At 39.9% G+C, this 14,347-nt stretch overlaps 1 protein-coding gene across 1 annotated transcript in view; it reads right to left on the bottom strand.

Moving 5' to 3' along the window:
• The window catches only part of USP49 (ubiquitin specific peptidase 49), a 38,926-nt gene extending 25,110 nt beyond the window's left edge, over positions 1–13,816 (bottom strand). The window contains exon 1 of the mRNA XM_060109715.1: positions 13,741–13,816. The gene's annotated coding sequence lies outside the window, so the exon portion shown is untranslated. The remainder of the gene's footprint in view (positions 1–13,740) is intronic.
• Between the last annotated feature and the right edge of the window lie 531 nt (positions 13,817–14,347).

Here is a 14,347-nt window from a genome sequence, read left to right as displayed (position 1 = left end):
TAGAATTGTTCCAGATATGACCTAGACTTTAGTGGAAAGTGGGGCAGGACCCATTAAGGTGCTGATGTCATTCAACAGGTTTAAGAAATAAGGAATCCTCACTTTGTGTTCGTACATGTCAATGACATAGAATGTCTCTAAAACTGCAGATAAGGCTTTATCTTCTGAGACTGAAGTTCAAAGGAAGGAAAATGTAGTGGACGCAATAATCCATCTGTTAAAAACACCAAAATCCTGAGGTCTGAGTGACTGCAGAGTTCTGGGGACCCCCAAACCCATTTATGAAAAGCACATGGCTAACATGATACTCAGTGATGAAAACTGAAAGCTTTTCTTCTAAGATCAGGAACAAGGCAAGGATGCCTGCTCTCACCACTTCCGTTTAACATAGTATTAAAAGTCCTAGCCAGAGCAAGTAGGCAAGAAAAAAATCAAAAGGCATCTAAACCAGAAAAGAAGAAGTAAAATGATCTCTGTTCATAGATGACATGATCTTATATGTAGAAAACTCTAAAGGTTACAAACACACACACACACACACATACACACACACACAGTTAGAACTAATAAATTCAGCAAAGTTGTAGTACACAAAAGCAACATACAAAAGTCAGTGTGTTCCTATACACTAACAATTAAATCTGAAAAGGAAATTAAGAAAACAATTCCATTTACAATGGAATAAGAAAGAATAAGTACTTGGGAATAAACCTTACCAAGGAGGTAAAAGACTTGTATACTGAAAACTACAAAACATTGCTGAAAGAAATTACAGAAAACACAAATACATGAAAAGACATCTCATGTTCATGGATTGGAAAACTTAACATTGTTAAGATGTCCATACTACCCCAAATAATCTACAGGTTCAGTGAAATCCCTATCAAAATTCCAATGGCATTTTTTGCAGAAATAGGAAAATACATCCTAAAATTCATATGGAATCTCAAGGGACTCCAAAGAGCCAAAACAATTTTGAAAAAAAACACAGTTGGAAGAACACATTCATACTTTCTGATTTCAAAACCTACCACAAAGCTATAGTACAAAACAGTATGGTACTGGCATAAAGACAAATAGACAAATGGAATAGAACAGACAGTCCTGAAACAAACTCTTATGTATATGGTCAAATGAACTTTAGCAAGGGTGCCAAGACCACTCAGTGAAGAAAGAACTGTCTCTTCAACAAATGGTGTTGGGAAAACTGATATCCACATGTAAAGGAATGAAGCTGGACTCTTAACTTACACCATATACAAAAATTAACCCAAAATGGATTAAAGACCTGACCATAAGACCTAAAACTATATAATTCCTAGAAGAAAACATAGGGGAAAATCTTCATGACATTGGACTTTGCAATGATTTCTTGGATATTATACCAAAAACACAGGCAACAAAAGCAAGAATAGAGAGGTAGACTACATCAAACTTAAAAACTTTTGTGCATCAAAGGACACAATCAACAGAGTGAAAGGCAACCTACAGAGTGGGAAAAAATATTTTCAAATGTATCTCATAAGGGGTTAATATCCAGAATATATAAAGAACTTCTACAACTCAACAACAAAAAAATCAAATAACCCAATTAAAAAATGGGCAAAGGACCTGAACAGACATTTCTCCAAAGATGATATATAAAATGGCCAACATGCATTGAAAAGATGCTCAACATCACTAATCATCAGAGAAATGCCCATCAATGGATGAATAAACAAACTGGTACACACACACACACACACACACACACACACACACACACACAGGAATATTATTCAGCCTTAAAAAGGAAGGAATTCTGACGCATGCTATAACATGGATGGACCTTAAGGACATTATGCTAAATGAAATATGCCAGTCACAAAAAAAGACAAACACTTGTATGATTCCATTTACATGAGGTATCTAAAATAGTCAAATTCCTAGGAACAGAAAGTATAATGGTGGTTACCAGGAACTGGGGAGAGGAGAAAAAGGGTATAGAGTTTTAGATTTACAAGATGAAAAAGAGATCTGGAGATCTGTTTCACAACAATGTCAATATACTCAACACTACTGAATTGTACACTTAAAAATGGTTAAAATGGTATTTTTTTTTACCACATTTTAACCAAAACTGGTTAAGATGTTAATTTTATATGTTTTTCCTTTTTTTTAAAGAAAAAGCATTAAAACATTTGTTCAGCACAAATGAGACCTGTTATCTCAGCATTTTCAACCTCACATGGAAGATGAGAAATAAACACAGAGAACCTGAGTAGGTAATGGCCTCTTATTAGGCTGCCAAAGCAAACACACTAAAAGCTTTACTAAGAAGCAAGGTAAACTACAGTTCAACTAGTATTTTCCTGAATGTGCTTCCAACTGATATGACTGATGCAATCACTTGGGAGTTCATTCTATCCCAAGGTAATTCCTCCTAACCCAAACAGGATCTAAATCCACCAGTCCAGATGAAGGCATTCCCCAACTACTCTTCAGACCCATAATTCCACTGGCCAGGGTAAGATTCCTATCTGTTTTGTTCTTGGGAAATAATGTTCTTTGTTAAGATATTGTATGTCTCCATGTTCTTGGTGTTAAGTGCCCTTTCTCTTACGGCAGTGATAACAAATGGTAGTTTGGGTTGGCATACATGTGTGCATGCAAGTGTGTATTTTATAGATCCATGAAATTAAAAAAAAAAATCTGGGAACCAATGTTTTAGATAAAGTCCTCTTGGACCAAAGCTTTGGAGAGTCTTTTAACCTTATGAATCTATGATTCTAAAGGTCACAGTCCTCAGGACTTCCCTGGTGGCACAGTGGATAAGACTCCGCACTCCCAATGCAGGGTACCCGGGTTTGATCCCTCATCAGGGAACCAGATCCCACATGCATGCTGCAACTAAGAGTTCGCATGCCGCAACTAAGGAGCCCATGTGCCGCAACTAAGGAGCCCACGAGCCACAAATAAGGAGCCTGCCTGCTGCAACTAAGACCTGGCTCAACCAAATAAATTGATAAATTTTTTTTTTTTTTTTTTTTTTCTTTTTGCGGTATGTGGGTCTCTCACTGTTGTGGCCTCTCCCGTTGCGGAGCACAGGCTCCGGATGCGCAGGCCCAGCGGCCATGGCTCACGGGCCCAGCCGCTCCGCGGCATATGGGATCCTCCCAGACTGGGGCACGAACCCGTATGCCCTGCATCGGCAGGCGGACTCTTAACCACTGTGCCACCAGGGAGGCCCGATAAATATTTTTTAAAAATAAAAATAAATGTCACAGTCCTCTAGAGAAGGGTTTCTCATGGTAATTGCCAACACTGGTGTTGGCTCTTGGCTATAGTTTTCTTTTGCATAGCATTATTTCCTTATTAAAAGTACTTTTATTATTTTATTTTCTGCTTCCTGTAACTCTGTAAAATAGTTAGGGTACATATTTTTAATGTGTCATTTACAAATAAACTGAGAGGCAGGATAGCATAGTGTGATTACAAGGTCAAGCCAAGCTGCTGGGTTTGGACTTCTAGCTCTGTCCTTATTAGTTAGATATGGTCTTGGGAAAACAATCTCTCTGGGCCTCAGTTTCCTTATCTGTAATATGGGGACAATAATGGTTTTTACCTCATAGGGTTGTTGTGAAAATTAAATGAATTAACATATGTAAAATGCTTAGAGCAATGCCTGGCACAAGTCAGAGCTCAAGAAATGATAGTCATTATGTAAAGTGATCCTGTGACTTGCTCCACATCACACACTGACACTGCCAACAAAGTTAGGACTATGACAAGGATTATGCTCTCTGCTGAGATCCTTCAACCTGACCCACACAAACTCTTCTTCCCATTGGTCCAATATTATAAAGGTAATGTACAGGTATTTTGGGGCAAATTATTACTCTGGGCTCTTCTCAGTCACCTTACATTAGGTTCCTGGGCCCAATTCAACATGTGTGCGTATGGAGGCTTCCCCACACCAACAGACAATTCCTGGACGCCATCAGGGTGCCTCAGAATTCAACTCAATTCTGACACTACCCAGAGATAGAATCAGATTCCACAGGCTCAGTCCTACAAAACCACCTCCGCTTCAGACATCAGTTGCAAGCCCAGTTTGTTACCTGTGCTTCTGACCAACTGGCTATAAATTAGAGGTTCCCATGACTCCCCCCTTTGGGTTCAATTAATTTGCTAGAATGACTCACAGAACTTAGGAAAACCTGTTTACTAACTAGATTACCAATTTATCACAAAGAATATGAATCAACAACCAGACAAAGAGATACATAGGGTGAGGTCCTGAACAAAGGGACCTCTGTTCCCATGGAGCTGGGGGCCCAGCACAGTGGCACATGGAAGCATTCTGGTTCCCCAACGTGGAAGCTCTCTGAACCCCATCCTTTTGGGTTTTTATGGAGGCTTCATTACATAGGCACAGTTGATTAAATCATTGACTACTGGGGGTTGATTCAACCTCCAGCCCTACTCCCAACCCCAGAGGTCAGGGGGCAAAACTAAAAGTTCTAACCCTCTAATCACATGGTTGGCTTCATTGCCAACCAGCTCCCATCCTTAGATGCTTTCCAAAAGTCACCTCATTAACATAACCAAAGACACCTTTATCATTCAGTACTTAGGAAAGTCCATGGATTTTGGAGGCTGTGAGCCAGGAACTGTGGACAAAGACCAAATATATATGAGAAATATATTTTGGTCATCTGAATGATCAAATATATATTTCTTATAAACACAATATGGCACACCTCTTCAAGCAGAATCCAACTGTTTAGTCCCTCACAATCGGATCCTGCCATTTTAATGCTGCAGGTTTGTTTACAATTTAAAACTGCCTTCTTTCAGACATTTTTCAGATGGAAAACGTTTGCACAACTCGAAACTTGACGCACTTAACGCTTTAAGAACCTGTAATATTAATAAGCTCTACCACTTTCAGTAGCCTCTCTCTCAAGCATGCTTTCTGAAATGCTCAGCTTTGCATTCCCAAGTAGCTGCTGTGTGATGAGCTAAACAGAGATAACTCAAGCAGAATAGGAAAAAGAAACACTTTGAAGACACACTAAAGCAAGACTTAAAATGATACAGCACCACTGGGGACTCAGAGAAATCACAGCGGCAGATAAACCTAGGGAGCATTGATGAGCACCTGGAGTATTTCTTTCTGAAGAGAGGATGGCAGGTGCACACAGTGCCAAACTCAGCACATGGAGGCTGCAGCTGCAAATCACAGGCCAGTGTGGACAGCTGGTGGGGACCCGCTGGCTAGATGGTAATTATTGGTCAGTCATCTTCAGCTACAAAGGCTAAGGTGTAGCTCATTACATCTGTATTCTTCAACCGGTATTTATCTCAGTGCTAAAGTGACAGTTAGCCTAGAGGCAGTTTACCCATCTGCCTAAAAAATAAAAATAGAAAGAATCATACACAAAGGGAAAACACACAAAGGGCTTAATAAAATTTGTATTGAGTCCTATGATAGATTATCTCTTCTCAATCATCTTTGTACCTTACCATAGAAAAGTCCCTTAAAATCTGAGAGCAAAGTTAGATAAGTTTTTATGAAGTCTGAAAGTAGGGGTTGGTCTTTTTGCTTGTTTGCTTTTACCCTGAGCAGCCACTCTTCCTCGATAGGGCCATGTGCTTCAGGAGAAGCACTAGCTCCAGGGGTGGGTCCTGTGAGGTCTCAGCCAGTTTGTGCATGGCACCCCCTGGCAATGGTCACAAGTCCAGCAGTGGGCATGTGGCCTAGGCTTGCCAATCAAATCGAAGGGAAGGGATAATCCATGTGTAGGGGAGAGGTATTATCTTAGTGTTGGCATCTATTGGTTGTCTTTTTCCCATTAGTTGAGTTTTCCTGGTTTCTTGTAGGTTGAATAATTTTTTACCGTATCCTGCACATTTTTAATATTACGAGATTCTGAGTCTTGCTTAAATCCTAAGGAAAATGTTAATATTTGTTTTGGCAAGGAATCAACCTGGTTGGCTTCAAATCACAAGTCCCAACCAACCCTTCTGTGAGGTACGGTTGAAGTATCAGTTCCACAGTCTAGCCTTTGTAGAGGTATTAGGATCTGTCTGGCATGAGCGCTACCCAGTGGCCAGTCTAGGCCCTGGACAGAGATTTATCTCATAGTCGATTCTAATAGTTTTTGGTATGCTGTTCAGGATCAGATCCATGCATGTGCTGTTGAGGGGGTGGACCCAGGAGTTCACAAATAATTCTACGGGGTTGCTTTCCTGAGCTCCTCCTTCTCCACTGTCTCCCAGGTACTTTTCAGTTCCTTGGAGCTTCCCTTTTTGTCTTCTAGCCAGAAAGCTGAGGCTTTTGTTATCCCATTCTATCACATATTTTGAGGGCTAGGCAACAGGAAGACAAAGAGAAAGAAAAAAACTGAGGGATCCTTTTTAGGACTATAGCTTCTCCAGCTGGAGAGGAATGTTCCTCTCCCGTAAGAGTTTTAGGCATCTGTGGCTCCCTGCTGTTGTCCCGGCCAGCACCAACATCACAAGATTTCCTGGCGGCTGGGGCCTGAGAGAAGGAGGGAAATTTTTTCAAGGAGGAAGTTTCTACCCCTCTTTCTCTGAGTGTTAGAAGAGTGTTCTCCTCTCCCACTCAAGTCAAAACTGGAGGGTTTCTCCTGGAGCTCTCTCTGTCCATGACTGGTGCCCACTTCCAGGTGTGGGCTGCACTCCGTCCAGGCCAGGGGACACTAATGGCGGTACTTCAAATCCTGGTCTTCTCTAATCCACCTGCTACTATTGACTTTTCAGAGTCCTCAAACTGCTGTTCCATGAGTTCTAACCAGGTTTTTAGCTGCATTCAGTGGGAGACACTGGGCCAAGTGTGCTTACTCTGTCTTATCCAGAAATGGAACTCTCCAGAGGTAAATATTTTTAAACGTAGTAGTCATATATGATTATAATGTGTTTTATCAAAGAATAGAAAATCCATAACTCCATAGATATTTTTTAGGGTGAGACTCAAGTAGGCTTTTAGGTTAAAAAAAAGTAATCTGGTTCACAGAAAAATATTAAGTAACTCTACAGATGTTATTGGAATGTGGTAAAAATCATGCAGTGGTATCAAATGTCAGAAGTTTGAGAAATACTTATCTACAGGATAGAAGCCACTTTATTTTTAGAGCTACTTCTATATAGTTTTATTTTTATAATAGCATTATTATTTTTAATTATAAATAAATATAAACTACATATGAACCTGCTTATATTATTTGTTTTATTAACTGACCTTATAGTGTTGTCCTTCTGGCTATTATAGTCTACAGAATCCTGGGAAAGAACAAGGAAGGTCGTTCAGGGACCTGTAAACAAAGTCTTCCTAGGGAAGATGGGTCTGAGGGATTCCCAAAGGACAGAAGGTAGAAGGGAGTGTTACACACAGATTAGGCAGTAAATGAAGAAGGCATGGATTCAGAAGTTACCTTCTTCTTTTAGAAGTTTGCCAAGGGAGCAGGCGTTGCTCCTGGCCTGGGTTTGGGCCCCAGGCCATAGCCTGGAACTTTGTACCTGAGCCCACCTGGCCAATGCTGTGGCCACCAGGATGTCTGGGCAATTCATGGGCATCAGGGAGGGCCATGGTGACAGATGATGGCAAGGAGCCATGCAATCTACCCCAACTCTTTCACAACTTGACTGTACATAATTCAACCTCCCTAACAAAGTCTTCCAAAATATGAATGGACTCTCCTGAGACCACATTCTCCTTCAGTAATGTTTCACTTGACAAGTTCCTGCTAAGTGTTATCAGAAAATCTACCCAGTTTCACTATTACTGTGACATCTGAGGCTGAAGAAAGTGATGAAACTGTCTAGACTATCCTCAAGTTTACATACAGTGAAAAGTACCCAGATGAGGCACCCCTCTAGGAAATATTCTCCCAGAAAAATCTAGAAGATAATGATGTTTCAGACATTAAAAAGAATTATTAGCATTACAGGCAGAAGAAAACCTTGGTATGGTGATGATCTCTACTTTAGTGACAGCTGTGCAAGAAAAATTAAGTGAAATGGCAGATCAAATAAAAACTATAAAAGAAGAAAAAAAACAAAAAGAAAAAGAAGCAGAAGCAGCTGAAAAGCAATTATTTCATGGCACTCCTGTTACAACTGAGAATTCCTTAAGCTGGAAGGCCAAGTTTGATGTAGAACTCTTGGAAATTAAAAATGTTAAAATAATCTTTAGGGACAATTTTTGGCCATTCACATTTTGCATGTCAGTTTCTTTTTCCATTAATATTCTAATGGTATTCCCAATCGTCTGCGTTTGGAAATGGCTGAAGTTGTGAGTGATACAAGAGACACCCAGCCGCTGAGCAGGAGTCTGATGGCCACATTTGTTAACCTTCCAGCCATTATTAAATGACTCAATCTAATGAGCCAAGTAATCTCTTTCTGTATAAAAGTCTATTAAACAAATTATAGGGTCTTGGGAGCAACTCACCAGCCAATGAAAATCTCACGCATATATGAACATTTTCCTTCAAATAATAAAAAACAATTAGAATAAATTTAACATAAGTTGGTATTGAATTGTTTTAAAAGTTAAACTTTTTAACAAAAGTGGCGCTAACTTTGAAAACAAAATAAGATTAAAACAACCACAACAAGGGTAACTGGATAGGCCCACCTTTATTGCTATATTGGGGTTCCAGGTAAGATTTGAAAAATCCCAATTTGGTGCCCTTAAAAAAAAAAATCACAGAATGTCAAGCAGTTCCCACTCTATCCTCAGCACTTAGCCGTTGAGGGACAGCAGTCAGTGTTCAAGCTCCACAGCAGCTACGCTACCATGAACTCAGACTCCCCTGAAGAGGGAGCTGTGACTATGGCAAAAGACTCGAAGGCTGGGATGGAAGCTCTGTGAGGGTAGAGGTTTTTTTGCGTTCATTTTGTTCACTGACTTATTTCCAGCCCTAGCCCCTAGAACAGTATTGGAACATCATAGATGCTCAATTAATACTGAAAAATAAAAGGCTGTCCTGAAAGGTCCTTTTGGTCCTCCCAAAGTTGGGAGCAACCGATACAAAGAACATTCTGAATTTGGTATATATCAGTGGGGTCACTGATTGGCAAGGTTGGACAGTCTTCCTCCTTAAAATCAAACCCTCCTTTCACCTTTAAATGCATATTTCCACAGCTCCTTATAATCTGGAACATACCCTCTAGCACAGTTATGAAAAAGGAACAGAATATTCACTTTTCTAGACTGGGAGACACAGCCGCAACTAATCAGGATGTCACTAGAACCTACATGGAGGTGCTGTGTGGCAGGCACAGTCCGCCCAGTCACTAGAGAGAGCACCGTGACGTTCTGGCCCACGATGGGGTCATTGTAACGTTCTAATGTAGGATAAACCTCAGGAATTCTCATTGTAAATCTAATGAGAAGAGTGGCCTTATTCTACATTTTTACAAATCTTTTTAGTGTCTGGAATAAGGACGAGAGTCTGAATTCAGTTGATTGTACATCATGAAGTCTTTGGAAAACTCCACTGCATACTCATACACAAGTATGTTTTAATATCGTTATGAAAATAGTTTTGACTCCCAAAAGGATCTCAGGGGCTCCTGGGGGAGCTTCTGGGCCAGAATTTAAGACATTGCTGTAAAAGACTTTGCCTTCCAATGCGGGTTCCATCCCGGGTCGGGGAGCTAAGATCCCACATGCCTCGCGGCCAACTCATGGTCAAAAAACCAAAACATAAAACAGAAGCAGTACTGTAATAAATTCAAAAAAGACTTTAAAAATGTTTCACATAAAAAAAAAAAGATACGTACACTAAGAGCCATAACTTTGATGAACATTCAGAAGGGATCCTCAAACAAGGAAAGAGAGTTCAAGAAGATGGAGAGAGGAAAGCATAACTACCTGTAGCCACACCTTACAGTAAAGCCAAAACATTTTATCAGCATACTCGCTGTTACTTTAAATGATGCTTACTCTTTGTACTTTACCATATTTCAACAGGAAATGAACTGTTATTTGAAGAAAAGAAAAGCCAGTATTTCTCTCTGACAAGACACACCCCAGAACAAAAACCACGCAGTATAACTCCTTCCAGTTGCTATATAAATGTTGATTGTTAATTTACATTTACTTTTTAGACCATCACTTGTGACATTCTAATTGTAAGACCCATAAGTCACCTTTCTCCTGCCTTTTCTTCTCTTCAACAACTTCCTGCTGACTGTCATTCAAATATTATTTAACAGGACAAAAGAACAATTTCCAATTACCAATCAGTTCCAACCTGCTGCACAGTTCAGTCTTCTGTCTGCATGTTTATACCAATAGCAATTAAATGGTAATCTACAAATCAACTCAGTTCTAAAGATGTACTGTTCCTTAGCTAGATTCAGGTGATTTCTATATACTATTAATAATTCATAAAGATGTAAAACAGTTGTATTTATTTAAGTATGGTCAAGAAAAAAATAATTACTTATGAATCTCACATCATCTCATATCATTATTTTTCCCAAATTTAAGAAGATACACGATTTCAAATTTTCCTTTCCACAAGCAAGCAGAAACAGATTAATTATGGTGACTTTTTCAGGCAATATTTGCCTTTATTATCTTATTATTTAAATCCACACCCACCTTAGCAAACCTTCTAAGTTTATTACTAGGCCAGCACCCCACTGATCAACAGCACATGCTCTGCAGCAGAGGACCTAGGTTTGAATCCTGAAGCTGCACTTGCGACGTGACTGAGCAAGTTACTTAATCTGTGCCTCACTTTTCTCAGCTTTTAAAATGAAGATAATAATAGCATCTGCCTCATAAGTGGATGACAGGATTAAATGAGATAATGAATAAATGAGTAAAGCACTTAAAGCTCTGCCTGACACATAATAAATAGTCAATGTTAACTTCTGTTTTTATATATTTGTCTTCTAAAATAGTCACAGCAGGGACTTCCCTGGTGGTCCAGTGGTTATGAACCCACCTTCCAATGCAGGGGACGCGGGTTTGATCCCTGGTCGGAGTACTAAGATCCCACATGCCGCGGGGGAACTAAGCCCGCGTGCTGCAACTACAGAGCCCACGCGCTCTGGAGCCGGCGCACCACAACTAGAGAGAAGCCTGTGCACTGCAACAAAGAGCCCGTATGCCACAACGAAAGAGCCCGTGTGTTGCAACTAAGACCTGACGCAACCAAAAATGAATAAATGAATATTTTTTTAAATTTATTTATTTATTTATTTTTGGCTGTGTTGGCTCTTTGTTTCTGTGCGAGGGCTTTCTCTAGTTGCGGCAAGTGGGGGCCACTCCTCATCGCGGTGCACGGGCCTCTCACTATCGTGGCCTCCCTTGTTGCGGAGAACAGGCTCCAGACGCGCAGGCTCAGTAATTGTGGCTCACGGGGCTAGATGCTCCGTGGCATGTGGGATCTTCCCAGACCAGGGCTCGAACCCATGTCCCCTGCATTGGCAGGCAGATTCTCAACCACTGCGCCACCAGGGAAGCCCAAATGAATATTTTTTTAAAAAAAGAAAGAAAAAAAGTCATAGCAGACAGAATAGTCCATAATAATCTAGAGCCCCAGAACAATACAGGAGGAAAATATTCAAAAGAGATGGCTGTTTTAGTGTCCTTCCTTTTTTAAAAAATAAATAAATAAATTTATTTATTTATTTATTTATTTATTTATGTCTGTGTGGGGTCGTTACTGTGCATGGGCTTTCTCTAGTTGCGGTGAGCAGGGGCTACTCTTCGTTGCGGTGCGTGGGCTTCTCATTGCAGTGGCTTCTCTTGTTGTGGAGTATGGGCTCTAGGTGCACAGGCTTCAGTAGTTGTGGCACGCAGGCCCAGTAGTTGTGGCTCTCAGGCTTAGTTGTTCCACGGCATGTGGGATCTTCCTGGACCAGGGCTCAAAACCACGTCCCCTGCATTGGCAGGTGGATTCTTAATCACTGAGCCACCAGGGAAGTCCCCTTCCTTCTTAAAATACGTAGTTGTCTGTATTACCTAAGAAAGTGCTGACAAGTCATGGAAAAGATAGCAAAGACATTTTCAAAACTATTATGATTCTATGAAAGAAGAAAAAAAGAAACTCAAGAAGACTTGTCCTTCAAAACAGATTAAAGGAATCTTTACAGAAAATGTGATATCACTATCTAGAAACAAGAGAATTGTGCATCCTTTTGACATAGATATACTTTTATGGGTAAGATGAAACTATCATAGCCCGAAGACAGCTGTTTATTCATACACACCTGTAAGCATCATTTACACCGTAAGATATGTAGTAAGAGTTGAAGGTGTATAACACTATTGTCACACATAGTCTAGCAGCATACTCTGAGAGAAATGAAGCTCAAAGCCAAAAAGAAAACATTCATGAAAAAATTTAAAAATCCTTGCCATCAGGGTTGACCTTATTCAAAATGGTTTAACTCTTGCGGTGTATCAGAAAAAGATTCATCTGTGGAAGGTTGGTACATAAAAATGCTAACTGGGATACATAAGAAAATTATAGCTAACATTTACTCAACACTCACTATGTTCCAGGCATTATTCCAAGTTTTTTATATAGATTAACTAATTAATCTTCAACATCACTATGACATAGGCATTTTATTGTCCCCATTTATACCCAAGGAATTGAGGCACAGAGAAATTAACCTGCCCAAACGTCAAGTTAATAATGGCTAGTCAGGGACTTCCCTGGTGGCACAGTGGTTAAGAATCCGCCTGCCAATGCAGGGGACACAGGTTCGATCCCTGGTCCGGGAAGATTCCACATGCCGCGGAGCAACTAAACCCTTGCACCACAACTACTGAGCCTGCGCTCTAGAGCCCACGAGCCACAACTACTGAGCCCACGTGCCACAATTACTGAAGCCTGCTTGCCTAGAGCCTGTGCTCTGCAACAAGAGAAGCCACCACAATGAGAAGCCCGTGCACTGCAACAAAGAGTAGCCCCCACTCGCTGCAACTAGGGAAAGCCCACGCGCGCAGCAATGAAGACCCAACGCAGCCAAAAATAAATAAATAAATAAATAAATATATTAAAAAAAGAAAAAATAATGCCTAGTCAAAAACAGTCTAGCTCCTAAGCCCAAGTTTTTAACCAGTAGGCAAAGAAGAAGACATATCATACACTTATATTATCTGGGAGTGGGGGCTAAGTTTCGGGTAGGTTTTGGTTATCTATGATGTTTGAATTACTGACAGTAAGCATGTATGGACTTATGTAATTTAAAATTTTTATATCTCATAAATTTAGTTACACCTTTTATTGGATTTTCTGTGGAATTCTATTTGATTATCACCTGACAGACAATCTGCACTTGGCTAAATGAACAGGATCCCCAGGGTGAGCCTAACATCACAGCAGCTGGCAATATCTGGAGAGCTAGAAGGGGTTGCTAACACTCTTGAGAGGTCATGACAGACAAAGTCTCTATCCAACCACCAGTAAGCTTCAAGACCTACCCTAGACTTGTTTCAGTATAGGTGCTGGTCTCCAGGTCCCATCTTTTTCTTCAAAGATAGCTGTGTCCCCTCTTAAGTAATTCATAGCACTCAGAAATTCACAAGGGTAAGAAAGGTGGTGAAAGCTCAGAATGGCAATAAAACAAAGATAGTGACTGATCACTGATCACTCACTCTAATAGTATACGAACCTTGGCCACCTATTACAGATTGGTCATACATAATATGATTGTGAATAGTTTTCATGAATAACTTTTTATTATAGTTTTATTTCTTACTCATTAAACAAGTTTTTTCCATCTTCTTCCATATTACTCCACAGTCATTGGTTAGGTTTCCTCTTGTCTATTACCTACAAGGGAAAAAAAATCTGTGAGGTCGGGCTGATATGTAGTAAGAGAAAAGCAATTTCATGAATTTTATTTATAAATTCAAAAACAGGATCAGTGTATTACAATGCCATTTAGTGAAATCCCCACAAGTCCTCAAAATTGAGGTAAAAGAGTAAAAAAAAAAAAAAAAAATAGCTGTGATCTTTTTTTCAGCTAAGAGCAACCAGACAGTCATTTATGAAGAGGCTGATGGTAGTACAAAAGGTTTACTTCCTGAGAAATGCACTTCTGCATTTGTTTTAGGTTTTAAAGATTATACACTGTCTTTGCATATAACTTGAAACTGTCAGAAAAACCAAAACAAATTCATGGCAACAAAAATAATTGTGTTTCAAAAGCCAAAATTCTTTTTGTGTAAGTGAAATATGTAATAATGAAAATGCCAGGAGGTGACATCTTTGTGTTAGGTGAGTTCATGACTTTTAGGTAAGCAGCATGCATTCTATACACAAGGACACTGTATTAGTCAAAGTTATCTAGAATGTAGAATTTG

The sequence above is a fragment of the Mesoplodon densirostris genome, chromosome 10 (genome assembly GCF_025265405.1).
Source record: "Mesoplodon densirostris isolate mMesDen1 chromosome 10, mMesDen1 primary haplotype, whole genome shotgun sequence".
Classification (NCBI taxonomy): domain Eukaryota; kingdom Metazoa; phylum Chordata; class Mammalia; order Artiodactyla; family Ziphiidae; genus Mesoplodon; species Mesoplodon densirostris.
This window is presented reverse-complemented; position numbering and strand designations above follow the sequence as displayed.